General features: G+C 38.0%; 1 protein-coding gene across 13 annotated transcripts in view; it reads right to left on the bottom strand.

The window, feature by feature from the left end:
* CELF1 (CUGBP Elav-like family member 1) overlaps nucleotides 1-26,175 on the bottom strand; it is a 57,981-nt gene that overhangs the window by 29,270 nt on the left and 2,536 nt on the right. For 11 of the 13 annotated variants that reach the window (XM_079307619.1, XM_079307624.1, XM_079307614.1 and 8 more), the window contains exon 2: nucleotides 12,208-12,248. The gene's annotated coding sequence lies outside the window, so the exon portion shown is untranslated. Of the gene's footprint in view, nucleotides 1-12,207; nucleotides 12,249-17,006; nucleotides 17,087-26,175 lie in introns of those variants that run through there. The other 2 variants (XM_079307615.1, XM_079307621.1) reach the window with 2 other exon arrangements.

Below are 26,175 nucleotides of genomic sequence, written 5' to 3'. Positions count from 1 at the left end.
CCAGCAGCCAGTAAAAAGCCCCACCTGCCATGCTCATGGTAGGTTCAATGGAAGACAATGCTGGCAACAACTAGTCTAGAAAATGGATTTTTAAAATGTTACTGAGATTGATTAGTTTACTGAAGAAAATCACTACACCATTATGATTTGATCCTATGCCCACCCTTCCTCCCATTTCTCTGCTCCTCAAAATCGAAGTCCTATCTTCTTGCTCCATTAAGACAAAACTGCAACATTATGGGCACAATTTGTCAGAAGGGAAGAGTCAATACTAAAATGGTGAATAAATAACTGAAAATATGTTAGCCAAGACTCAGTGCCTCTGGGTGCCATACTTCTGAAGTAATGGCAACTTCAGTGACAAACAGTGTATAAATGGGTTAGGTTTAGTGTTATTTAGCTGAAGGCTTCAAGCTAGTGAAATGAAAAGACTTACAGACTTCACTTGTGAAAATTTCAGAAAGAGTGGAAAAAAAGGCACTTCACTAGTGCACAGAAATAAGAAATAAATGAGGAAAAGTGTTTCTTTAAAATTAGCAAAAAACCAAAAGTCATCCTAACCATTTCTCATAAAGAAAGAAAAATAAGGGAGCTAAACACACTTATTTTTTTTGCTCAGACGTCAAATTCCTGCTGGCTTCCAGATCCATTCTTTGACTGTTTCTATTCAAAGGATAATAGAAACAATGTCTGAAATTCCAAGCTCCATGGACTGTAGCTACACATTTAAATGTGGTGCTCATCTGATGAACATTAAAAAACTTCTACATACTACACATTACATCTCAATTTTTATACTTCTGAAGCTCTAGATGATGCTGCAAAATGTGTCAATTGTGTGTGCTCCTCAGAGACTCCAGATGACAAATGTTGAAAGTTTTTTTGCTTTTAAGTTTACAGAATTACATCACATGCTAAGGCAAAAGAATCCCAAAAATTCACCACAAAATCAAATATCCTGTATCATATTTTCTCTCCTAAGAAAGCCTAGTTTTAATAAGCAATTAACTCTGAAAGCTGAAGATAATACCATCTTTTATTTTATACATTCTGTACTCAGACAGCATACACAAATCTGAAGCTGAGGGACTACTGGCATGGTGAGAGCAAGCTATGGGAAAGGATGTAGGCTATGGGGAAATCAGACACTGTGAAGCTCTGAAGGAGACAGGTCCTAGAATAAACTTCCCCTTGTATTATCTGTGCATATCCAGATTCTTACAGTGCTGCTGAATTGCAGTTTTGTTTCTAAACTGATAACCCCTAGGTTACATGCATCAAAATGCAGCAGTTGCTTGTCAATATTTTGTTGTTTCATTGTTGATCGTGTAAGCATGTGCTCAGAATGTTTTCTGCCTGTGTTGAAATCCAAACTGTCTCCCCATGCCTCACTGGGTACAAAAAGCCCCTTACCTAGTTGCCAAAGCTGCAGTTTCTTCCTCTGCCAATCTCTTTGATTGTTATGCACTGTGGGTACACAAATCTGACACACTGAGAATACTGAATTTGCCATCAAAATACGTGAAGTTTTTGGGCTGCCTACAGTTCAGATGAAATTAACTCAAAAGCATTTTTATTTATATGAACTTTTGTAGAAGTTCCCAGGTGGAGAAAAGGGATAGGAGGGGAAGACAACTGCCTTTACCTTGGAAATACCAAAGCTTTGTGGCACTCCCCCTTAGGCATTAATGTGAGAGCAGATAAAAAAGATCTACATGCAGATGAATTTTTATAAATTAGGTAAGTACATTTAATTGTAAAAATAAATCCTACTGTAAGCTTTTTTCCCCCAATCATCTTCCTCAAAATATTTCTGGGGAAAAATTTTTGAGGTACATCAATACATTCTTGATCTATGTCTCTAACTTGTGAATGAAGTCCTGTAGCTTCTACTTCAATTAATTCTGTGAAAGCTCAAGAGGAATGAATTATGACCTTTCATCTGACTGAAGAATCCCCAGGACTCCCAGCTCTCTGCCAGCAGATGAAACAGCAAGTCACCAGCCTTCTGGCTTACAGGACAAGGCTGTCTCTTCCTAATTACTCTTAGAAAGAGAGAAAACAGCAGCTAAACATACCTTTGATAGTAAAGATAAATTATAACAGTAAATGACACAGAATTTATTTTGAAAAGTTAGGGAATTCTTTTTCTTGAAAAAGGAGATGAAACTTTGCATTGAAGTGAACGAATTTGTTATTCTAATTTATTCTAAACAATGAAGCTTATAAAGAGATAGATAAGAAACATATACAGGTATATTTTTCTCTCAAATTGTTTATGGGCTTCCTCAAATATATAGGTTTATCTGCTCTTCCTGCTATGCAACATTCACTTCACACAGAATCTCCTTCCCCACAATTCACAAAGCAGTTGGACTTTCCTATGTTCACAGGAGTAAAACAGGAGTTTAGCAAAGGCAAACTGAAGCTGTTAAGCAGGAACATTTCTTACTAAATTCATAGACAAATATTTAGTGGTGGTGACTTTCGTAGTCCCATCAAAGCTTGACAAGGCTTGAACAAAATTGGATGTATGCAGGAATATTTCTCCCCACTTTTATTTACTGCACATATATAAAAATCCCAACTATTTATTTTAAACAGATAACCAATGGGCCATCTGCCTCAAAATACTTCATATAAGAATTACATCTTCTAGTAAGCATTAGGAAGGAACTAAGTAACGTCATCTTTAAACACAGCCTAATCAATAAAGACTTTAGACCCATTTGTCTAAAGCACACAGTACTAGGCATTATCAGAAAGAAATAAAAAACCAGAATATGTCCAGTCTGGCAGTTTTCAATGTCCCTAGTCATAACATTTTATAGAAGACAATGTTTTAATTAATTGCTTCTCTGTAGCCACTGATATCACAAGTATAAGGTGGTAAAGCAGTAAATAAAGTCCTATACCTCTGCAAGCCTGTTGGAAAATGAGATTCTGAACTAAGCTGGTCACAAAAGACCTACTGCTTGAAAATCATGTTTCAGAGAGAAATCAAGGATTGAAAGCTGTGGTAGAAGAAAAAGCATTGTTCCCAGTTTTGTACCACCTCAGTGCAAAAATCCAAGCAACTTCCCTTAGCTCTTTAATTTCCAAACATCACACAGACAAACCAGGAGACAAGTGATGCTTTCCTGGAGGACAGAGAACTGAGAATACTGTTTGCTGTACAATAAACCCATACACGAGAGAGGTGACCCTTAACACAAATATGTCAATCATTACCAAAAGCAGAAATTTAAAAAAAAAAGCTCTTCCTATGGACATGTTGTAACTTCTTAGACTAAATCCCATAGATCTCAAGATTCTTCAGTGACTTTTCCCTGTTTATTTATAGTGTAGACCACAGCCAACAGCCAGCCCAGTTCAGAACTACTTGCACATTGATGGGAAAAGACCAAGAGCTGAATGTTCTGTTTTCACTTCCCCTTGACTTAATGCTAAATTATTAGGAACTTAATGCCTTGTGACAATTATTGGTCTGACAAATTAATTAGAATATGAACAGTGGATTCAACTGTTTCCAAGAAGGAATCATACAATTACAGAATCGTAAATATGCTTGGGTTAGAATGGACCTTGGAGTTCAGTTATTTTCAACAACCCTTACCATGGATTAGAACATCTTTCACTACACCAGGTTGCACAGAGCCCCATCCAACCTGGCCTTGACCATCTCCAGGGATGGAACAAACTCTCTTGGCAACCTGTACCCCACCATTCTAATAGTAATGAATATTTTCCTAACATGATCTAAACCTACTCCCAGTTTGAAGCCATTCTCGCTCATTCTGTCACTACATGCCCTTGTAAATAGTCTCCCATCTTTCTTGCAGGTTCCCTCCGAGAGCTGGTGATGCCAAACAGTTCTGCTTTGACTGTCATACATTAATTGACCTGAACAAACTTGGTGTCCCTCTTGCTTTTACTTCAAACAATAAGCAGTGAAGTGAATGCACGTGAACTGCACAAATTGTCAAAGGGCACATGCGACTATTACTTTAGGCAGCTTTTTTTATCTCCAAACCAACTTTTCAAATGACAACTAAGAAAGCAAAATCCTAATGACTGATAGAACAGCATTCCTGCTCTGAGAAAGAAAGATGTATTTCACACACAGGTTAGGAGATTTTTGGAACTCCTTGGCAGGATAATGCAGATGCAACAAACTTAAGTGAGTGGAAGAAGAGACAAGTACTTGGACCCATCAGAGGTACCAGACAAACTACAACAGGCGAGAGGTTCTGAGCTTAAAACAGAGAGGCTGAGAGACCACTGAGTCAGTTTTGTGGTGATAACAAACACTAGAGGTTATTAACCTCTGTGAATGGAAATGATAGGCCTAGAACATGCTAAAGAGCAGGAATTTGCCTATGCAAAGCAAACCACACTGTACATATATGACGTAAATGCTCATTAAAAATATCTGCACTATATTCAATTTAGTAAGTAACACTAAACCCTCCCCAATAGCTCCCCCAATACCATAAACTACACAACAAAAAAACCCAAACCCCACACGCCTGGACTTTGGGAAATGTGAAAGCACAGACATAGACCAGTAGATACAATTTCCCTTCTTTTTAAAACTCCTTGTGATTGCTTTCACTATGCCACCCATAACTGATGAACAAATTCAATCTGTGATATATTTGGTATCTGGCTCACTGCTGAGGAGAGCTTACACCAAATGGCAGACAGTAGCTCTGCAATATGAGAGCTGATCTACCAGGAAACAGGTTACTTATATATAAAATCTATTCAAATCTGAGAAGTCAAAAAAACCCCACCCCAAACTGCAACTAGGTCCTGCTCTGCAGTAACTGCTACTGACAGCACATCTAATGAGAATTCAGAAGTCTTAGGACCCTCCTATAACACATGAATGAAGTCCACCAAGTTTAAGGCAGTGGTCTACAAACTTGTTCAATTTTCCTCTTATCTTCTGATACAATGCTTCTTCATCTGCTTGCCTTAGAGGAGATGCAGGATTGTGCTGTGAATATCCTGACAGGGCTGTGGGTATTGGAATTCTGTGAGCAACCCACAGCTCTGCAGACAATGATCTGCTTCTCTAGGACAGAACAGCTGCATGATGCTACCCTGAGCTTTACTTTCTTAGTGCACAGCTGTCAGCTAACACAGCAGCATGAGGCTGCTAACCCAGTGCTTGACCCACTGCAGCTGTGTCAGTGATGATGCTACAAAGGCTTGCACAGGCATTACCAAAGAGAGAAAAATGGAATAGCCTGGCCATAAGACTACTTCCTGACAGGGACATAAAACACCCATCTCTGACGATAAAATTCCTCATTACCCTATTGTTGAAAACTGACAGCATTACCTTAAGGTACCAACTATTCTTCCAAGTACCTGAATCGATTTAATTTTTTGTTTTACATAAAAAACCTCCAAAGAATTTCAAATATTTCAGTCTGCTATACTGGTATGTACAGAGTGACAGACAACTTCAGTTAGTATATGTGGATTTTTCCAAAGTACACACTATGTACTCACCCTGTTTTCAAGGAGAGTACTTGTGCAGCACCAGGAGAGTAGACCACTACATTAGCACAGTAAAATAAGGATAAAGTATGCCTACGTGTAAGTAAAATCTTAAAATTAAGACAGTTTCCTAGAAACTTCATGTTCTCTTTGGTGTTTACTTATCTCCTTCACATACCCATTCCCCAATGATATATTACATGCTTACATTAATCTTAATGGAAATATAAGAAGTGATGCCTGGATTATTTTATTTTCTTTATATTGTAATATATTTTCTTTTGCTACCTTTAATTTTGTAATTAAAGTTCTCAATTGTTACCTTCAGAATAGTGATCTGAAATTTATGTTATGTTTCTGTCTTTCCCTGATCCATTTTGTTTGTTTTGCAGATTTCCATGTCTTTTCCACACTATGGGAATGCAGAGGGAGCTGTGAATGCAAACTGTAGTTGTGAATTTAAAGCTAAGACACAGGACACAGCAAAACTTACTGTGATGCAAACAAGACAGCAAAGGTCTGGCTGAGAAGACACTGTATTTAAGGTACCAGACATGAAGCACATAAGGAAACAAACCAAATAATGAATTTGAAGCAATTAATGCAGGACAACCCCTTAGAGCACCAGTAGAAGAGATAAAGAGCCTTAATGTAGGTTCCCTAGAAAAATTCATTTTTTCCAAATCACAGATCAGGAGTTAACATCACGTGCTTAACCCTCTCTGCAAGACATTTTACAATTAATAATTGATGTTAGGAAAAAGCATTGATGTATTCCAGGGCAATTGCTTTTAAAGCAGACATGTACAGGTTTCTTTCCCTCATTCTAGTATATTAGAGACCATAATAACAGAAACAATTAAAAAATTAAAGCTCTTTATCCTTACCTCTAGGTTTTGCTTTGAGTTTTTTTGAAATAGATGTGAAATGTCTCTTTCACATAGTGGTCAAGCTCTATGATAAGGTATTATTTCACTTTAAAATTTTATTTTAAAACTTCACTTTAAAATATTCTTTTTTATAACATATGCAAACATGCCAGCAGTTTGATTTTGAGAAGCATTTTGAATTTTTATAGTCCCAGTGCTAGAATATAAAAATGCTTGCACTTTGCAACAGACAAAAAAACTATGGAAACCTTAAGCACCTAAGAGAGATCGGAAAGACCTGTAGACACTTTGGCACTGCAGACAAAAAAAAACTTCTTGAGAAAGTAGGAAAAGTGGCTTGGTCACAACAATAGTAAGAGGAAATGAAGGCAGCTGCATGACACAGGAGACAAAGCAGGAAATAAGAAGAGAGGACACACATTTCTACCCTGGGAAGGACAGGGGACAGGATGGAACATTTAAGGCAGCAGCAAGGTTTGAGTTTTCCCCTTGCACCCTCTCTTTTTGTTTATTGACTGAATTCAGACCCCGAGACACAGAAATACAGAGGACAAATCACACTTGCACTACAATGCTCAAATCTTTACTGTAAGAGAATAAGAATATAATGCTTGCAAGCAATCTTGTGCTCAAGGCAAGGTACAGATCCCACTCAAGAGTATCTTTGTCCTCTTTCTCTCCCCTAAATGTTGCCTCTGAGTTTGGTTTGTTTTGGTTTGTTTTTTTTTTTTAAGATATAAATAACTGAAGGTAAACTTCTGACCATCTTTTTGTGCAACAAAAAAGAAGCAACCCTGCAAGAAATTCTATGGAACAGAAAACTTTAAACATGCTTCAACTTTTTTGCTGTGTCAATACAAACATAGTATCTATTAATCTGGTTTCAGATATCCCTGTATTTTCCTATCCTTTCCTGTATGACATGAATCTGCAGCTCTGTACTTAAGTCAAAAAGATACTCTGGAAAAAAACGTTTTGCAATCTCTAGAAGATTCGCCAGATTTCTAAGGACTCATTTTAGGACAGTCTTCTGACACTGAAACAGAGCCAGAAGTTATTCCTCTAGTAAGGACCAGGAAATCCAACCATTCTTGGAAAGCTCTCAACAGTCTGCTTGTCCTCAAGCCAAACATGCCATAAAGCATTACAGCAGGCAAAGCAACCACATTTACATAGAGAAGGCTGTGTGGTCACATATTGGACCCAAGAGGACCAAGAGAACCAGCTATACAATTCCAGGACAACACCATGTACAAAGATTGTTATATTTTTATATTATTTTATTAACCTGCAGGAAAAGAACCACTGAATCAAAATCACCTTTAAGTTTATGGCAAGCAACATATCCTGTGCACTTGTAAACTAAAACCTTAAAGTAAGAACTGGCCAGAGTCATGTCACTTTCTATACTTAAGAAATGTAATATGGTATCTTAACTCAAAGGAACAAACTACAAATTATTATTCTCCTTACTGAAATGCCTTAGAATAGCAGTTAGAAACATCTAAATTTTTTTCTGATAGTCTTTTTCTTTCTTCTTTTACGTTTCAAGAGACCCTTTGGACTAAAAGCAACAAGTCTCAAGTTTCACTGTCCTTTGCAGCCATCCGAACAGTTGCACAAGCCATTTTGAGGAGTCCTTTGATCTCAAATTGTTTTTATGAATAGTACCAGATACAAACAATTATCAATTAATAGTACACTACAAGAAGTCACTATTTCGCTGTCATTTCATTTTATCCAAAGGAAAGCTTTTTGTTGCATGTTACCTCAAGGAAGTTCAAATGTAACCTAGACAGAGGCTCTCCAGGAGAGCACATTACACAGTACACACAGTAATTGCTGCAATAATAATTTTTATGTTGAACATCAACTTAGAAGACAGTAAGGCATCATTTCCCTTTGGCATGAGGCTACACAGTATAGTTCCAGCATTGTCCACGAGGAGAGTGGAATGGAAGTGGGATGTGGTGTCCCTGAAAAGACAAACAGTTCAACCTACCACATACATTGCGAGGTAAAAACAGAAGCAACATGAGAAGTTCCAGGATCACTCCTGGTACAGAAGAAATGAGATTGATTAAGTTGTTATTTTTGTCTCCTAATCAAAGCTGGGACTCCTGCTGCCTATTTTGGATAAGCATCCATCTGCAAAACTTCACTAGTTTTTAAACTGCTCAGGACCACAGTCTAAAGTCCAGAGAATATATATATGAAAAGTGTCTCTAGAATCAAAAGAGAATCAGTATAATATATGTATCTTAGTTTTTCTAATTAACTAAGAAAATACAGCCATGTAAATTTAAACATTTACTCTTTAATAAGGTCTAAATAGCCATTAGATACTCTAAGGAAACTTCAGGAAGAGCTAAGCCCAGAAAGAATGAAGAACACTACTCTGATCGAGTTCCTTCAAACAAAAGCAAAAACCCCATCTACATGAAGGGTTGAAAGGAGTATCTGGGGAACCACAGGCATGTGAGCCTGACCTCTGGGATGGAGAAAGTAATGGAGCAGATCATCCTGAGTGCCATCACACAACACACAGAACAAGCAAGGAATCAGGCCCAGACAGCAGGGGTTTCTGAAAGGCAGGTCCTGCTTGACCAACCTGATCTCCTATGTCAAGGTGACTTGCTGAATGGATGAGGGAAAGGCTTTTGGTGTTGTCTACCTGAACTTCAATAAAGCCTTTGACACTGCTTCCCAGAGCATCCTCCTGGAAAAAGGGACTTTTCATTATGTGGACATGGGTATACTCTTTGCTGGGTAAAATCTGGCTGGATGGCTGGGTCTGGAGAGTGGTGGTGACTGGAGTTTACATCCAGCTGGTGGTCAGCCACCAGTGGTGATCCCCAGGGCTCAGTACTGGGGCCAGTCCTGTTTAATCTCTTTATCAATGATCTGAATGAAAGGATCGAGTGCATCCTCAGCAAGTGTGCAGGCAACACCAGGCTGGGTGGGAGCACAGGGTAGGCTGGATCAATAGACTGAGCCCAACTGTGTGCATCTCAACAAAGCCCAGTGCCAGGCCCTGCCCTTGGGTCACAACAACCCCATGTAACTCTACAGGCTGGGGGAAGAAGGGCTGGGAAGCTGCACAGCAGAAAAGGACATCAGGAGGTTGGTCAACAGCAGCTGAACACCAGCCAGCAGTGGCCAGGTGGCCAAGAAGGCCAATGGCATCCTGGCCTGTATCAGCAGTATACAGTGCTGATATATATATACTGCAGTATATACATATATATATATATATATATATATATATATATATATATATATATATATGCATATATACATATATACTGCAGTATACAGTATATATGTGGCCAGCAGGACCAGGGCAGGGATTGTTCCCCTGTACTCAGCACTGGTGAAGGCCACGCCTCAAGTGCTGTGCCCAGTTTTAGACCCTTCACTACAAGGACATTGAGGGGCTGGAGCATGTCCAGAGAAGGGCAATGGAGCTGGTGAAGTGTCTGGAGCACAAGTCTTATGGCAAGAACCTGAATGAGCTGGTGTTGTTTAGACTGAAGAAAACAAGGCTGAAGGGAGACATTCTCTTTACAACTACCTGAAAGGAGGTTGTACTGAGGTGGGGGTCAGTCTTTTCTCTCAAGCAGCAAGACCAGACAAAATGGCCTCAAGTCACACCAGATGAAGTCTGGAGTGGATATTAGGAAACATTTCTTCACTGAAAGGGTTGTCTAACATTGGAACAGGCTGCCCAGAGAAGTGTTAAAATCTCCATATCTGGAGGTACTTCATGTGTAGATGTGGTGCTTAGGGACAGGTTTAGTGACAGACTAGGCAGTGTTAATGGCTGAACTCTGTGCTCTTAAGAGTTTTCTCCAACCTTAAAGATTCCATGACTATCATTTGACAATCTACAACCTTAAATGCCCATTTTTATCTCCATGATAAAGACTTCCATTTTGGAAGGGGCTCATATCTGCAGAGATTTTATTTGAACACAGACATGTTTCAGCATGGTAAATATGCGTATGACAAGAGTCATTGACTCCTTATCTAAAAGCAAAACTGACTCCTCATTTTTATTCTCTGTACCAGATCAGAAGTAGAATGCCAGTTTTATTCTGATATATCGCTATAGAGTTAATCATAATGAGGCATTTCATACTGGGATGTATAGAAACAATTTTACATGCCATTATTAGATGTTCAAGAAAAGACTCCATCCTCTATCATTTGGACACCTTTCTTTATTCACATTTAGGCAGATGAATTCAACTTTATTTCACTCTTAAGATGAGAAACCACAGATCTTGCACTGAATCAAAGTGACTTACTTTCATCAACCAGAAACTTGGAGATTATCTTGCTATTTAAATAATCTGATTGTTTTGTTACTTAAATAACCCAAATATATTGATTCTGGACCTGGGTTTTGCAACTGGAGAATGCCATAAGCTTGAAAAACTAGGCCTAATCAGTTTAGTCTGTCTCAAAAGATGCAAATTCTTCATAAAAAAAACACAAACATAATGATCAGTATTTTCTTTCCAATCCTCTGTATGGACCTAATGGACAGCAAAGGAGTAGGAAGCACAAAGTAGAGAGCAGTCATTAGAAAAGAAGTTGATTGTTTTGCAGTCCACCCAATGCCTGGAGACAAATGCCCTCAAACTGGTACTTCCAAACACAGAGGTCAATCACCAGTTCTCTAAAAATGAAGGTGTTCCTGGATTTCTTAAACCAACTTCAGATCTTTCTACCCTGATGAGTAACATATGGAGAGACAGGATATCCTGCACTTTAAAGAAATTTTTGTTTTTCTTTCTGATATGGATATAACTAAATCCTTCCTGATGTATTTATGAAAACTGTAGAAAATGTCTGTCCATAGCAGAAAGCAACTCTTTCCTCAAGACAATATAAAAACTCAATTCTCCCTGGTTGTCTACAGACCAAAGTATGTCTTGAATATTTCTGCCACAGAAGAGGTGATTCCCTCGAAGAATAAAAATCACCAAACTTTGGTTGTGGTGATACTGACAGTGTTACTTAACACAGCAGTTATAGGTCAATTGTCCCAGAAGTGAACTAAAACTCTTGAGGTGCACAGTACGAACAGTCTGAGATGTTCTTTTGTACTCTTCTGACCACACAGTAAATCATTCCAACTTCCTAAACCAGACAAACAACTAGATCACAGAAGAGCTTTTTACTGGGTTGCCAAGTTGACTACATCTATAATGCAAGCTACCATGAGAACCAAACATAACCAAGGGACACAGCACTAAACTCTCAGCTGGAAACTGAGAAGGGGCAATTGTCTCAGCTGTCACATGAAACTACACCTGTACTGGACTTCTAGCGCTAAGAAAATTGCATCAAAAGATCCTCACATTTGACTCCATGCATTTTCATACTGGACTATGTTCCCCTTCTGCTGCACCTAATTAAATTTGTCTCAGCCCAGAAGGTGTTGTCCACTAATGCACACCTTCACGTACCACAGAATACTGTAGATTTGTTTTGGTCCAGAAATTACTATGAACACATGCATTTCTATCTTGCAGTTATGCATCTAAAATTATTAAATTACAGATGGGGTTAAAGATGTCTATTGACTCAGTACTCACAGTCCTGAACTGTTAACACTCCCAACCCCCTTTGGCAGCACAAAGGCAGGAAACTGCAGAGTTTAAGGTTCAGGGAGCACTGCTCACTGCAGTGGAAAATGACTGCTTTCATCACTGAATGTAAAAACAACATCTCTGTAAACCTTTGAAAGGAAGCTCTACTACGCAACTGAGGGATACAAACTTTAGTTGGCTCATACCTGCAGCTATGCACCTCCCTTCAGCAGTTCCAGTCTTCACTCTGAAAGATAAGGAAAAACACACATTGAGGACTCCAGAGTCAACAGCAGATAACAACAATCATTACATGAACTCTACCTGGTAAAACACTGAGGACTGGGAAAGCGAAGCATATTTCTAATAACACAAGTCATCACCAGATGGTAACAACTCTCAATAGAGTCAAAACTTAAGCTGCATATTTCAAATACACAGGTTAATGAAAGGGTGCACAAAAATGGACTGCAGACACAACATGGATAAAAACAGGAGTCTTGGAGCTTCCCAGCAATGCTCAGTGGACTCATGCCACCTATCTGGCCTTTTGGCTGTCACCACAGAAGCAGCTACCAACAGCAGTAGCTACAAAGCAAAACTCCTACATGATATTATTTTGACAGCTGCAGCACTAACAGATGACCATGAACCTGCAAAGTCTAAAGTACAACTGCATAAATGAAAATGTATCAAAAAGTGCTGAATTAGGGAACACAGAATTGAACAACACAAGGAAAATATGGTATTTCTATATCTTAAATCACCAGCCAGGAACCACACAGATTTTCTGTACTAGCACATAATAAATTAGGGATGCTACTTCATGATTCAGAGTTCTCTTTTTGCAAACTCAGTAAGAGACTCCCAACACAAGTTAGTCTGTATTTGAAAAGAAACTTGGGATTTTTTGTGAGGTTTCTTGACTTTTTTCCACCTGAAATAATTTCTTCTCTGCTTCCTCCTGGGTTATTACACTCATGTCAGTCTAGCAGTATTTTACAGAAAATCCAAATCTATTTACTTACCTACAGTCACCAAACTAAAAACTGCACCCACCACCAAGAATTATACAAGGCTATCTGAGCTCCCAAATTTTGACTGCTTTGCAGGCCCCTACTTAACCTTTGTTCTATATTTTTTTAGTAAGTGAGAATAAGTGAGCCACATCCTCTTCTACCTTGCCTTGAAATATACTTAGTTATTTATCACATGTACTCATGCCCTCTTTTTGAAAGGGAGATATCTTGAGAATTTTAAATTCTTCTAAATTCTTCCTATTTGTTCAATTTATTTAATAAAGTACTAAAGCCTCTAAAGGAACAAAGAATCCTAAACACAAGAACAAAATTAACTTTCTTATAATATTTATTGAAAACAAAACCCAAACCATGAATCCTGATAAACATAATGCAGTTATCTGAAATGTGTGTTTTCAAAATTATGAATTTTACTTTTTAGAATATTACTCAAAACTGACTACAGTTCAGGGAACACTTTACATATTTATTTTTGTTAAGTTTCACAACATTTTGGATTATGAAACTTCCATTAGTGATTGGGGCAAACAAACATTACCTTAAGACACTTCTTCCACCTCAGCCAGATGCCTCTGCTTTTCTGAAATTTAATTACAAAATATTTGTTTATGGACAAAAAAAGGTCTCAGATTTCTGCTAACAGACCTTCTTCATGCCTACCTTCTAATGTCTTCAAAACAACAGGTAACACAAATTTTTTTATATGCTAAGTTATAGTCCTTTGACAATTAGCTTTCAGAAAAAGAAATAAATAAACAGCTACTTGATCTTGTGAATGTGTAAGAATATCTATATAAACTACTTTTTGATGTTAAAAAGAAAATCTTCACTTTGCACGTGTAACTGTAACACTCTAGTGAATTAATTAAAAAACTTCAAAGAAACCAAAAGTGCAGCTAACATAGCCAGGGGAACCCATAATTCTTGGATACCTTTGGGAAAAAATATACACTTCACAGAATCAAAGGCAAGATCCAACACAATAAAAACTTCAAAAACCAAGCATCAAAACTGACAACCACCCATAGAAAGCCTGGGAGAGTGCACTTAAATCACAAATTGTTTTAATATGGTTTATTTAATTGCATGCAGAACATAAATACACTGAATAATTTATCCCAGTTTACACATCAGAGAATCCTGGCCCAAAGACCAAAGAATCTGATAACTGTGTTTCTTCTCAAGAAAAACTGGGTTTTAGATCACTCAGACTAAAGTCTATATACATACATATAGCTGGGTGCTACTAGCCATGTGTGCAGCATAGTCACTTCTGTAATAACTTATGGGGCAGTAAGCTCTTGTGCAAGTAGGTTCTCCCCAGCCAGCATTTGATGCCCATAGCCAGCTGTTTTCATAGCTTCATGAGTGTTCTTAGTGTGGTCAGCAAAACAATTAATGGGGTAAATTCACATCTCTCATCACAGCATTTATAAAAATTTTCCTGAAGTTGTCCCCTAAGGTGCTGCAGCTGAGTACAACTGTCACTTTCAACTACTAGACAAAGTTGGGAGGAACTACTTGACACTACCTGAGTACTCCATGTAGAAAAACAAAGGTTTAACCTTAGATTTAACAGCCCTGCCAGATCTAAAGGTGACAAAATATATTCTCACTGATAAACAGTTGCAACTTTTGATATACAATATAAATAGAACTGCGGATGGTAATGAAAACAAATGGCTCTACCCACTAAGTACTAGACAATGGATATGAGCCCAATAAATCCAGTAATACTGCTTTTCTACTAAGTGGTGAAACTTCTGTCTCACCAGCACCTGGGACCATCTAAGAGAATACCAGATCATTTAATGGATTCTGATCAATGAAATTACTGTCACAGTCAGCACTTTGTCTAGACCAGTTAGTTCTGATTTCTTATTACACTTTCCAGGAACTAATGTTGATTGGATGTCAAGGTTACCAGTGGCAATTAAAGAGACCAACATATCAAACAGACCACATAGCTCAACCTCAGATACATCCTGGCGTCAACAGTCTCTCACATAAATCAGCATTCAGTCTGGACTCACTGCAGATTTACATACTTTTAGGAACCTGTGTGACCAATAATGAAAATTTAAAACCAGAGAAAGCTCTTTTTCTTTGGGAGAAGTATGAGAGAGATAACCATGCATCAAAGAGCTACGGAGCAAGTGTACTACACAGATTACAAACTCAGAGTCCTACACAAAGCAGATAAGTTTCCATCACTGCACAGCTCAGGCCACAGCCCACAGAAAGAGTCACTTTGTAGCAACCCTTACTAAAGAAACAACAACACAACAGAGATAGCAAGGGCAAACTCCTATGCAGTAAGAACCTTAGCAGAGAAGGAGACGTACTTTTTTATCTGAGAAGTGCCCTTCTACTGCAATCTTTACACCACCCAAACCTCTCAGCACCAGAAGCTACTTGTTCAATGTGAGGCCACAGCTCAGACACTGCGCCTGCTCAATTTATTTTGGCAGACACAGCTGTCAAATACGGTTTTTCTCAGTGCTGCCAGCACAAATACTGAAGGGTATACAGGGTAGCAGACAAACTACACAGTTAGCAAGCTGAATTACTCATGACAGTATGTCCTACTATAAGAAGGTAAGTTTTAACAACTTCAGATGTAATAGGAAGAACAGATTGAAGAACAGAAGGGGGTGAACATTTTGGGATCATTGCAGATAAAGACAAAAAGATAGGAAAACATTTAAAATGTTATGTTTCAAGTGACTCCAAGCAGGCCATCATAAAATACTTAAGATTTGGGATGTTGATCATATTTGCAATGTCCTGTCAGCATTTACAGCCCAAATACCTCTAAGATTGATCATTGAGTCTTACAAACCAAAACAAAAGCATCAAAGACATACTTCAAAATACAAACCAATCCTGTGACCTACTGTTGAAAACAGTAGGTCTTAGAAGACAACTTCTAATTGTTAACTCTGTGGCTGAATAGTAACTTTTTGGTCCTAAGAGTTTCCATTTGTACACTATGGACAAATACGTACAAATAAATAATAACCTTATTTCTTTGTGAAAAGATATTTTGAAAATTAGTGACAGAATGTATTTAATCAGAGTCAGGAATATCATCATATTGTTACAGTTGCATCTCAGCTGAAAACCTCCCAAACAACTTCACAAAAAAAAATTCCACAAAACACCTGTCTGTTAATAAAATTCAAATAATCTCACCCACAAAAGATTTTAGCTTGCTATCTCTCTCCAGATTATGGTATTAAAGGACTCTGAAAATATACCAGGAGTTGCAAATAGAGAAGGCACAAACAACATTTCATTTACTTTTTGAATGAAGGTCAGAAAGCACGTATTCATGTTTTGCTTTATGGAGACTCTACATGCCACAGGAAAACCTATCACATACAGCAGTTTGGTTTTCATTTGGGAAAAAGACTGACTTTTAGTGAACACAAACAATATCCTCAGTTTAACCACTAAGCCTGCTCCTAGAAGCAACTGAACTTCAGTGAACTTCAACAACTTCATCCACGAGATTCAAACAGTAACACTTTTGACTTACCTATCTTTAAAGGCAAGATAAAAAAATCTCAGTGGGGAAACCATCACTGTGCAATGTTTAGACAGATACAGCTTGCAGAGCTCTGCGTTAAAAATTCAAGATACCTACACACCTTCTGTACAAAAGGGAATAGATACAAAAGCAAATAGAGAATAAGGATATATTGCAGGTCCCTCACAAAGATAATCACTATTCTGTATTACCACACCTAAAATGTCAAAGGGGAACACAGTGTACATGGCTGTTTCCAGCATCTACTGCAAGCTTCAGGAACAAAATAATTTTGAGGTGTCCTAATTTTGAATGATCAGAATGGAACTGTATACAAAATTCTGAGTAGGTCTGAAAGTCTATTTGTAAAATGTTTAAGTATAAACATATATATTTTATTTCAAAGAAGCACAACTATGAAAGACTGAATTACCTGAAGCTTGTATGTGTCTTGACTGGCTTACATTAGACAAATACTTGCCATGAACTCTACCGTGCAGAATCTGCCATTGACATGCCTGCAAACCAAAGAGTAAAAATATACTCAATTATTTTTATCTTTATTTTGTAACAGGCACACGGTAAATCCTTTGCAGAAGTAAATGGATACAAATTACACTCATTTACATCTGCAAAGAGTTGGAGTTATGCTCCATTATAACCAATGAATACTGATTCAAATCACTTTTAACAGCAAATAATTTTCATTAACACTTGAAAAGATTTAATATTGGGTGTATAGAGCTGAAGCTTTAAAAAATATTTCATATTATTTCTTTTTCTCCATCAGAAGCAAATGCTGGCATTGCTGTGGGAACATCAACTTAAGAATGCCCCACTTCTGCTCTAAAACACATACTTAATAAAATGTAACAATTTCACTGCAAAGCAGTTCTTACTAAGCTTCTAGTCCAGATCTCTGAAGGTTTCTCATTTGTCATCATTTGTAGCATTACTTGTATATACTTTGACTTATTTTTGCAACATTTACTCCCTTCTTCAGTATCTTTATATAGCATCTGAAACATACAACTGCAAATAATACAGAAAAAATGCATTTTTTAAAAAGCTGCATTCATTTATGATCACATATGAATACGTGAACAAATGCCATGAAGCACCCATTTCTGTGTGACTACCAATCACAAATGTAATGTCACACTTCAAATTAATTTTGTCTGAAGAAGTTTTCATTCCTAGTTATAATACTTTGAATCCAACTAACAGTATGGCTTTCCTACTGGTATCAGCAGCCTCTTACTCCACAAACTACCCTCATGCTGCATTTGTGACCCTGACACACCCTCTCCAGGCTGCTCATCTGCAGTGGTTGATGCTCACTGATTCCTGTGTCAGCACAGCAAATTCTGCTTTATCCTCTCTCTTCCTAAGGCCTCCTCTCTCTTCCTAAGGCCTCAGAAACTGTCTCTGCTGTACAAAGCTGGATCCATAACTTGATGTTAGATTTCAGCTAGATGGGTGGAGAAGGATCAAGAGTGCCAATGTACCTTGCCAAGAACTAGAGGGTCAGTACTTGCTTGAAGTCTTATGCATGTATTTTCAGATGTTCTTCACTTACACACTTACCCATCAATTCATTTCCATTCACTTGTACTGGAAGGCACAGTATGACACCTGCTAGCAGTTTTCCAGTACTAGCAGGAGGAGACTCCATAAACTTTATGGCAAAAACAAGTGCTCTAATACAACTCTGGCTGCATGAGCATGCAGAATCGATATAAAATAAATATCTTTCTGGATTCTCTATACCTTGTGCCTAGACTCTGGAGGCACCTTATACTTCCAAAACCTTACATGTGACAGTCTTTGTGGCACATAATTTTCTCTGTCCTCATATCAGAAAAGTTTACCAATTTCTTCCCAAATGAACAGCAGGCCTTCTGTAGAGCAGCATCAAAACACAGTGTGTACCAAATATTGCATTCATTAAGACATTTAGGACTTCCTTGTCTAGAATCAAATCCTATGTGCCCCAGCAGGCAACACAGACAAATGACTCTCACTTAATATTTTCAGATTATACAACTGAGAAGACTGGATACAAGCTCTCCATAAACATTCAATAGAAATAGGGAAGAAATACAAAGGAACAGATTGAACAGAAAGGAACTCCTGCTACAGATCCAGTTTGAGCTGGTGCTTTTGCCAAAAGAATAGTGAACAACTCTTTCCTCAACAGCTGTCCATCCCTACCTCTGTGTAACAAGCCTGGGAAAGGAAATGGACAAGATGTGATCTTGTCCACCAACAGCAGGAAGTTAATAGTTTTAACCCAGACATGCTCCTAGATTCAATCTACTGCACAACCACACAGATGTTCTTGGGAGCACAAAGGAAAGGAAAAACGCATGAAAAATGGCAAAAGCCTCTTTCAGAGCAATACTGGCAGATGCTCATTTAAATTACTCAGGGAACTAGATCATCAGATTTAGGTACTGAATGGCACACAATTAAATCTCTACTGATTGATCCTTTTAAAAGGCCTCAAGTGATAAACAAGGCTTCCACTGCTTCTGCTAAGAAAACACTATGCTTGTTAGAACAATATACATGTCCTTCCATATAATAATCTTCACTGTTCCAATTCTTTGTCAGTGGACTGCCTTAGATATTAGAGCCATGTCACTAATATCCCATATATTCTTGATTAAATAATGTGGTTTAACCTCTTAAAATCACAAAATTTTCTCCAACTTTCATTTCTCCTTCCTGGAGTTTAATACCTGTAATTACTTTACAATAGCAGTTTTAAGTTTCATCAATTTAAAATGCACACTGGACTTCATTCAAAATTCCTGTAATCTTCCCATACGTTCACCCTTAACCTAACTTTATTATTCAAGTGCATAATTATAGTATTTTTAAAAGGGCTTGCTTTTGGGAAAAAAAAAAAAGAAGCAGTAGGGCAAGAAGAAGATAAAAAATATGCCTTCCTGTGCAATTTCAGTACCTTCAAAGGATGTCAGATAAAAGCTAATTTTTCATTTGTCTGCCACCCTGATCAATCTTTACTGCAGACAGGATAACAGAGTCAAGATAGAATAGATTATTGGGTGTTCTCCCTTAAAGACAAAAGTATATAAGGCAAACAAGATTTCCTGTCTTGACAGCTTGGCTTAGCTCTGAACAATGTCACTTTCTCATAAATTGCTTTTAGGAAGATTCTAACAAAATGGTATTACTGAAAATCCTCAGTGCCATTCTACTACTCAAATGCCCTTTGTGCACATATATTTATTATCTATTCAGAGTTCTGTCCATGTATCATGGCATCCTTCACAGAACAAACACACAGTACTTTTAAGCATGCAGTAGTGTACTTCCAAGAGGCCTTTGAAACTGCCTAATCATACTCCTGCTCCAAGACTACTCAGAGGAAAAGGTGAGTATGCTACAAGAAAACACTTGAAAGCTGAGGAATCATAAAACTCCAGTCACTGGCCCCAGGTAGTACCAAGAATTGTTTTTAGCTGGTAACTCATACAAATGAAAGGTTGTCATCTAGGGAGTCAGCAAGTGGAAAAGTGGGAAGACAGGTGGGCAGAAGATCTAATTCTAGCAGAGATGCCAGAATTAGGCAAAATATCAAGACACTTCAAGTAACAAGCTTAACATCCCACAGGCTGCATCTTTACAGCAAATTCCATATGTTTCCCACATGAAGATAGAAAAAACTACTGCAGTGTGTCCTCATTAAACAAAGAATGATCAGAAAACAGCCACACAACTAAGTTCCTAGAGATCAGTCAGTTCAAGATGACCCTGTGTCACACATCAATCACAGGTCTCTGCCTACAGACATCAGAATAATCCAGACATTGCCAGGCAGCTGAGATCCACCCATTTGCCTCCAAAACATCCTTCTTCCAAATTTCCTTTCTCAGGAGGAAATACATTGAAGACACTGCAGTTGTAGGAAAGAAAAATAATTAAAACAGAGTTTATAGAACATGGTCCTCAAGAAAAAAAGCAGACTCTTTCAAATATCAAATTCAGAACTAAAACAATGTTTTCGTCTCTCAAATTCCAGAAACAAAAGGCTGATGCCTATTTGCATAGATATTCAAAAGACAGCAGAATTTTTAAGGGAATGTTTTTTCTTAACATTCAGAAGAAGCACCCTATAAATACTTGCCCTCTTTCTCCCTCTCAAAAAATTATTACCACAGTTAATGGTGGATTCAATTGCTGCCACTATTTTGAGCACCTTTCTACTAGTCAAAATATTGCATCAACAGTTCACTACAGTGTGGCAGCTAACAGACTTTCTGCACTATTTGTTCATGTGATCTACTATTTAAAAAAAACAATTGTGAGCAGCTGTCCCAATGTGTGTAGGGCCTTAATACAAAGTTTACCCAAGCATACAGTCAGGGAAGTCTTAGCTGCAAGTTTCCAGCCCTTCCTAACAAGGTATTTCCTACAAGCTCCATCCCGGAACACCAACTCCTGATTCCAAACTAGGCAGGCCAGGGTCTAGCTCCTCATTAATCCCCATTGCCCAAAACAAGCAAAGACAGCACTCAGATCTCCCAGGGCAGGATCCAGCTTTCATTAATCTTCAAGGCAGACACTAACAACAGACCTTTTATGGAAGGATACAGGCCTTGGCTAATCACTCCCCAAAGCAGGAAGGGAGATTAAAATCCTCATCCCAGAAGACAGCAGCTCTTTTGAAGGTTAAATCTGTGTTTTTCTGATGCCACTGCCACCCACTACAAACTGCCACTGCAAGACAACTCCTCCATTCCAGTCCCTAGACTCCCAAATCTTGATGAACTGCATTTTACAAAAAAGACAATATCCACAAACAGATCACCTTTCACTTGGAACACCAGTTGTCCCCAGAGATGCAGAGACAGACAGATGGACAGACATAACAGAGACTGTAAGCCCTGGCTCTCAATTCTGCTCAGCAAATAAATGCCCACCAGGCCAGCCACACTGCCTGGTGAGCCAGTGTGCTCTGCTGGACAAATATAGAAAGCAGAAAGTGGAACAACCCTTTCAGCAGAAGAGATTCTGCTCAGCTCCCCGAGAGGGAGGAGCAGGAGCTGAACCAGCTGAACTGCTTTAGCCATACATGGTCTCTGAGAGAGACCATTGCTAAGACAAGTTCCTTTACACACGCACACCCTCATTCACTGTCACACTGTGCAAGGAAAGAACTAGAGTGTACAAACCTAAAGGAGTTACTGCTTTGAAATGAGCTCCAACTCCACTTTACTTGTGCCCACCTTAATAATGCACAAACATCTAACACTGTTTACCAACAAAATCTGGGCAGCAACTCAGAAACAAGATAAAAATCTTCCTCCTAGGGAATCCCCACATCCACCAGCATTTCAAAAACTACTGAACTAGTAAAGTCTTCCTTGCTGCTTCTGAACACACACATTCATATATAAAGTTCTTGGTTTGACCTTCTCCCCTCTCCAGCCCAAATTGAATTACAGAAATCTTTTTAAACCCTTCTCCCTTTTCAAGTATTGTCCTAAACCAGGAAGCATGACCTTTCTCATTGGTTGATACTAATTACTATGGTGACCTACAATATCTTGTCTGCTTTCCCTGTAGTTCTTTTTGCCAGTGTTTAAACACTAACTAAAACTTTAACTATGCATTCTTCTTAAAAACAAGAAGAAATGCACGATGCAGCACCCCACCCCTTTCACATTCTGGCATGGAAAGAGCAGGGTAAGTGTAATTGAAAAGCCAAATCCCTAGGTCTTCATAGAAAAAAAACTTTAAAGAAGTGGCACAGTCCACTTTTTTTTTTTTTTTTGGCACACAAGTAAGACAGTCTGCAAACTCAAAAGCAGTTTCATTTATACAAAAAACCCATCATTTTTCACAAGAGGTTTATGACCACATGCTGCTGCATATTGCTTCTCCTTGGTGTATCCCACATTTATGTGGTAATACTAACTACCTTACAGGAGCTACCAGAAAAGTTATTTCATCCAAGTGCAAGCTGCAACTTCCAGCTACACCAGGAATGCAGCAGCCAATTCAGAATTCAGAGAAGCACACTAGTCAGGTAGTTTTATTAATGCCATGTGCAAGTAGATAGAAAAGTGCTGGCATTCAAGCCAACAAACCTGGTATTTTTTCAAATTTCTCATATGAGATAATGCTTTAGGCTCCCTGCAAATTCAGAAGACAACAGCATATGCAGAATTAGCTCTACACTGAAAAACAGCCTAAACTATTTTCCTCACAAAAAAGGATCAAGAATATGTGTCCTAGTCTTGCTCCCCAAGAAATGCCTAGTAAACTTAGTCTTGAATTAACTGGAAAAATAATTGTAAACCCAAAGAAATTCCAAAGTAAATCCCACATCAAATAACTAGTATTATAGCAGCTTTCACACTGTGAAATATAGATAGTACTACCTACAGCCAGTCTCTGATAGTGATCAAATTCTGGCACTGAATGTTTAACCCAGACTGTAACATGAGTGGCTTTGGTCCATAAATATCAGAATATTCCCACTTAGTTTTCTTAAGTCTCTAATGCATATAATAATGGATTTCTGAGCAGTCAAAACAGCTTTAGAGAAGTAAATATACAATACTTTTCCTTCCTCAAGAAGATTTCCCACATTGATATTTTCAAAGGTATCATTTCTAATGTCACTTAGGACTGTGTAAGGCATTTTTACTGTTTCAACTCATGTTAAATTGTGCTACACATTGTACAGTCATCAAATAATCACCTGCAAGAAAAAACAACCAACAAAAAGCCAAGGAGAAATACAACTTGTCACTAAGTTGACCTGTCATCCCAAGCATTTTTTTAATTCAGAATTTTAAGTGAAGAACAGAAAAATTTTGAAGACAAATAACAAGGAAATATAGGTAAGTAGGCAAAAAAAAATTTCAGATGGTGCTCTGTTTTGGAATACAAAACTATAAATTAGAGTATTATTTTTCTTATTTACTTCTTAAATTAGAGAATTACTTCAATTACTTTTTCACTCTGTGCCTATACAAGATGCAAAAACTAGATATGATGTTCAAAATACATTCTCTCTTCCTGAAAGATCAATATTCCATTGCCTTCTGAAGCAACATTTATCAAAACTCTGTCTTGTAAGGTTTTGCAGAGATAATAAGATGCCTGGTGTCCATCCTGCAAATCTCTACATATATTAAGAAAGATGCTATCATTGTGGACATTGTAATTCAAATCAAACACTTAGCAGACAAACTCCTTTGCTTTGGAAAAAGCAGACATGAATATTCCCTTTCCAAGAGTCAAAAAAATTTGTGGATTGCATGCCTGCATTGGAATATCTCTTGAACTGCATAGTTTGGGACAAAAATAGCAGAGAATATGCATGGGTTCAGTGAAAGCCTGAATTTTAAGTGATGTTTGAAGGACAAGAGTTTTACTCTGACACGTGACATACTGAAATCTAGTGGATAACAACTACATAATTTTTGTGAAAGGTGCCGTACAGAAAAGCCTGCAGACAGAAATGAAAGCTAAGGGAAAGAATAGTTTTGATAGTGGTGAAAAAAAAGAAGCCAAGGTCCTGAAAAAGTAAAAGTCACCTGCGTTCTTGGGAGAGCATTCAGTCCTGAGAGAATACACAGCATGCAAACATTAAAAAAATAAGCTGCAAAGAAAAGCCTGCCAGATAGCACCACCAGCATGACATCAGATATTCAACAAACATCCATCCTCTCATCCACATGCTCACTCAGGATCTCCTTGAGGTGTGCTGCTGGAAAGGACAAAGAACCCAAACTGCCTGCTCATTTGCATGGATTTCAGCAATATTCCAGCTAGTTATTCCATGCTATATTACAAGCAATTTACTCAAACCAATATAAAAATCCCAGAGCGATACAGTTTTAAGCCCAGTTCACATAGTCTTAAATCTACCTGGAACTTTACCACAAGCCATTACATCATTTACAAATCTACTTTAAATCAGTAAAGACTCATTATCAAAACTTGCAGTTTATCAGTTTGCCACTAACACTCTGCTTCTAACAGAGCAGCCAGTAAACCAGCATCCCTCTTCTAAAAACAAAACAAAAAGAAAGACCATGGTATACTAAGTTATACTGAAAACACAAGGGTAACATGGGTACATGGGACAGACATGACAGCTTGTGGACAAGGATTCCTCTTCTGGCATAAGGCTTTCACTTACATATAGCTGTAATATAAACTGCATCATCTAAACTGAAATTCTTCACCAAGAGTTGGAAACAACTGAAGATTTCTAGTTCAATCATCTAGTTGCTCACTGCTCATCCTGAATTCAGCTATCAATTTTAGCACAGAGCTAAAACAGCTGGAAGTTTGATGCTATTCAAGATGTCAAGGATGGCTTCCTTTCCTTGGGGTGATAACTGTGCTGCACTCTATTGCTGTCACACAAATAAGCCTGCTCTGTCCATCACCATTCACACTTTTGAGCTATTCCTCCCTACAGCAAAGCACTTGCAGGCAAAGTGGCACTGCAGCTTTGAACCCAACATATATTTTAGTTCTACTTGCTTGAGTCTCACATCAGGTGCAAACAAAACAATGTTCAGCCGATGTTTGGGAAATCTCCTCTTGAAATGTGAATCCTAAAGCTCTCTCTTTTCATTCTTATGTCCCAAACACAGGGTGTCTTGGCATCTTTCTAAAATAGGTAGTAGAGAACTACAGAAGAAAATCTGGTATCTTGCATTCTTGCATTTATTCGTATAACAAGCATCTCTGATGACTGGAAGAAGGGCAGTAAAACTACTAATTACTTTTTCCAATCAAGATAATCTCTCTTGCCTGGAGAAATCTTTTAACAGGATCACCACTCAAGATCCTGTGCTGTGATACTTTGAGAAATACCCATCAGAGGCCCTAGATAACTTCTCAATTTACAATTCCCATTCTAATAAATACTGAAATAGTTTAGTCTTTTTCTATACTACTTTTTTCTCCTGCCAAATACTTGATCAATGGAGAAAAATCACACCTTCCTGCCTGAAGGCAGTTACCAAGGCACTGAATAACTCTGCACATAGTCTTGAAGGACAAGCAATACTAGACATGCCCAGATTGAAATAAAACATTTCAGATATTCATGGCAAGACAGAAAAATAAGAAAGCATAAAAACAGATCTGAGTCCATTTGATTATTGTGGCTGTCTCAGTAACCAAACTCACATGATGACTTGGAAAACTCTTGGAAAACTGTTCTTATTTGCTTAAGAACAGTCTCCAGTTCAACAGCTGGAACAGTGGGTTCATAGATCTCAGTGCTAAAGACTCTCAAAAACTATGAGAATTTGTCTCACTTGCCCCCTACCCTAAAGTAAGCACTAGCAGAAAAATCAGAGTGGGCATTCTGAAGAGATTTGTGGCAGATGATTTAGTAACTGATAATCAATAGCCACATTTCAGAAAAATATGCAAGAAATAATTAAGAATCAACCTGTTCACAACAAAGGTTCCCAATAAGTTCAATTAGACACTGGATTTCAGGTAGAGTATTACTTTAATCAAAGTGAATCTAAATATTTAGGATCACCTAAGCACCTACCTTGTATGAAATACAACCAATTCAGGATACAGAA

This window comes from Erithacus rubecula (genome assembly GCF_903797595.1).
Source record: "Erithacus rubecula genome assembly, chromosome: 6".
NCBI lineage: Eukaryota > Metazoa > Chordata > Aves > Passeriformes > Muscicapidae > Erithacus > Erithacus rubecula.
This window is presented reverse-complemented; position numbering and strand designations above follow the sequence as displayed.